Consider the following 3,500-nt stretch of genomic DNA (forward strand, 5'->3'; position numbering starts at 1 on the left):
GTGCCTTTGTATCATGTTCAACTTTCTGTAGTTGTACAATTTTACTGTAAGTTTGGAATCATGGTTATTCAGGGAATTATAACTGTCAATGATTTGATATTAAACTTAAAGCCATTATTGGAGGGGGGTGGACATAGACTACAGGAACTTTTGCAAATCTGTTAACTGGGGATCAGCGAAGCAGGTGCATACAACAGCCTTCCATTCCATGTGTGTTTCATTCAAATTCACCTCGTATATCTTTGTAGCCTCTATAGGGAGGGTATATATATATATATATATATATATATATATATATATATATATATATATATATATATATATATATATATATATATATATATATATATATATATATATATATATATATTTTTTTTTTTTTTTTAATGATATTGTAAGTATAAATTTCATGGGAAAAAAAAGTGAGGAAATATTCGCTTGGTTACAAAGAAATCCTACATAAACAAACATGGAAAGACTGTTGTTTTAACCGGCATCGCTCGTCCCTCTCTCACAAATGCGCAAAAATTACTTATGTCCACCCCTCCTATAGCATGCTGGCTTGTATTGTAAGCAAAGGAGAGTTAATGAAAAGATTTGTTGGGAGATATTACACAACACAAAGTCCATTTAATCTAATTTCAGCCAGTTTTCCAGAAATTTATGGAAAATGTTGAATTTTGAAATGCCTGTCCAATAAAAGGCATACTATATTCTGGCTACAAAAGAGGTGTTTTGAGATAAAATGTTACAACACAATATGTATTATCTAATATTGTAATGTTACATTTTAAATAAATAAGCAATCAAATTGCATTATCTTTGCATCTTCTATCATTTCATCAATGAAAATACAGTAACAGACATGAACATACTGGATAACCAAGGCCTTAGTTATTTTATAACTTGGTTTACAGATCTGCCGACGGTATATTTGCCGAAAATGAAATATAAATAGAAAACACATTGTTAGCCTTTTATATTTATAAATTTCCCGCCAAAGGTGCAAAAGTTTCAAAACACGAAATGTAAACGTCGGCATTTATTTTCAAAATAAAATTTCGCGCGTGCGCACCAAAATTCCGAGTCCCCTTTCACCAAACTGTGCAGTAGTCTTCGGTCATGGCGTCTGAGCAGTGGCCAGCGTGGTTCAGATTGACTGTGGTTTCTGGGGCGAAAGTGATTGTTAAGAAGTATGTCAGCGGTATAAATTCGAGTGACTGTATTGGTGATTTAATCACGCAACATCTTGACGATGAATATTCTGGCCGAACTATTGCATCAATTCAGTGCAGCAGCAGGGATGATTCGCAGGCTACTCTCGATCGTGCCGATTTTGTTTCCGTCGAAAGCTGTACACCGCTGTTCGTATTGAAAGATTTCAGTGCCAAGTACATCAAAGTTTCCCTGCGAGATGCTGATATTCAGCCTTCAACGGACCAGAAATCAGCCTTTGATGTGCTCATGGGGAAGGGGAGACGGTACGATCAGATGCGCGTTGAAAAGTAAGAGCTGGTTATGGCTCTGATTGACCGTTTTGAGCGTGTTGACTCCGAGTAGACACCTTTTAAAAATCATATCCAGCACTATGCACTGGTGTGCACGCACACATCTACGACTTAAACAGTAATTTTCTCAGCATTGTTTCCATTTGTTTGATGATCCAACAGGTTTCTAGAAGAAAAACATGCCAGACTATATCGTAAAAACAAGTTTTAATCCTTCTCTATTGTATTTCATATCAGATGATACAGTGAACATGGGCATCCTGCATTTGAATGGTCTTCCATCTTCAATGTCTTCTTAGATCCTCCTGGTCCGGGATTTATATTTATTTCCCTCCCACCTACCCTTATCTTTTCCATGGAACATCCGAAAACAAATCATAAAAATATGTAATTTCTAAAAATTGAAATTATATTTACATTTCAACCTACCGACCCTACATTTTAGCTGAAGAACTGTGTAAACCAAGTTATAAAATAACTAAGGCCCAACCAAGTGACTTACACGGAGGACAGCCAAGCCAAAAGCGTGTGCTTCATTCAGATGGCAAGGACAGCCAACGAGAGTGGAGAAAACGTCACATGTTTCCAGAGGAGTGCATAGTATGCCACTCAAACAAGTACAAATGTAATAATATAACTGGTAAAAGGTCAATTGTAAGGTTAGTCAAATGTGAGCTTATTTGTGGTGGGCAGCTCCTCGAAGCTGCAAAGCAAAAGGAAGACATTGCACTTCTACAGCAGATACAGGGTGAAGATTTGGTAGCCCCTGTGTTGCAGTACCATCGTGACTGTCATAGAGCCTACACAAGGTTCCTGAATAAACCGTGTAAGTCTTTGAGACCCATTCAGAGTGGCTACATGAATGCTTTCATTGTATTCAGTGAAGAAATGGTGAAAAAAAGATTAATTCAAAATAAATAAATCTTGATTTCGTCAGGATTAAACCGTATATTTATCCACACGATCAAAGAGGTTGAAAATGTAGATGCTCCTTATAGGATCTGGAATTTAAAGACACGTCTGCAAAGAACATTCCTGCAACTTGTGTTTGTCACACCTGCGAATAGAAGCATGAGTGACATCGTCTTCAGTGAAGGACTTTGTGCAGAAGACCTAGCCCAGGAACTTGTTGATGACACTGACACTACTTCTGCAGAAAGTTCAACAGATTATGCAGAACCAATTGAAAGAGGTAGCAATGGATCCCAGCCAAACAGTCTGTGAATGTTATTTAATGCTGCCTTAACATTGAAGTTATCAATTGACAACGACAATCTCACAGTCCCATGATCATACATTTGGAGTATCATTTGTTAATGGGTTTTCATTAAATCTAAACATCTGTTCCAGTCAGGACTTTTGGTGTTATGTGTGGTTTAGTTTGTGGTTTGTTTCAGTTTGTGTGGGTGCTTATGGCTCAAACGAGATTAAGCGCATAAATGTTAATAATAATAACATATTCTTATCATTAATACTCTTAGTATTATTATTATTATTACAAATGCACGTTATAAATTTATGAAGCCCAACAGATAATAACATGTTCATTGAACAATCTGATTAAAAAGCCAGGAAGCCATCACACACTTCATGTACCATTTGTTAATATGCATTTTCATCAACTGCTCGTTATAAATTTCTGAGCACCCCTTGTGCGTGGGGACATGGATATTCTTAATCAGTGACACATTTCCTACAAACCCATGAAAGTTTTGTTTCCTCCATCATTGTTGTACGAAAATTGAAAATTAAACGCATATATACTGCATGTCCTATGGCCTAAAACTTTTAACAGGTATAATCACCGATGCAATTTACGACCACCTCACTCAACAAGGAGCTTTGGAGGCAGAGCAGAAAGGATGTGGGAGAGGATGTTATGGACCATTTATTGTTAAACAAAACCATACTCGAAAACAAACAAACTTATCCCCAACCTCGATAGATTACAAAAAAAGCCTTCGATAGTGTCCCACATTCATGGATTATAAA

General features: G+C 36.6%; 1 pseudogene; it reads left to right on the forward strand.

The window, feature by feature from the left end:
- LOC147029472 (uncharacterized) overlaps positions 1 to 3,494 on the forward strand; it is a 4,013-nt pseudogene extending 519 nt beyond the window's left edge.
- The last annotated feature ends 6 nt before the right edge of the window (positions 3,495 to 3,500 follow it).

Source organism: Eptatretus burgeri, chromosome 3 (genome assembly GCF_056783735.1).
Source record: "Eptatretus burgeri isolate ZD-2024b chromosome 3, Ebu_testis_v1, whole genome shotgun sequence".
In the NCBI taxonomy this organism is placed as follows: Eukaryota; Metazoa; Chordata; class Myxini; order Myxiniformes; family Myxinidae; genus Eptatretus; species Eptatretus burgeri.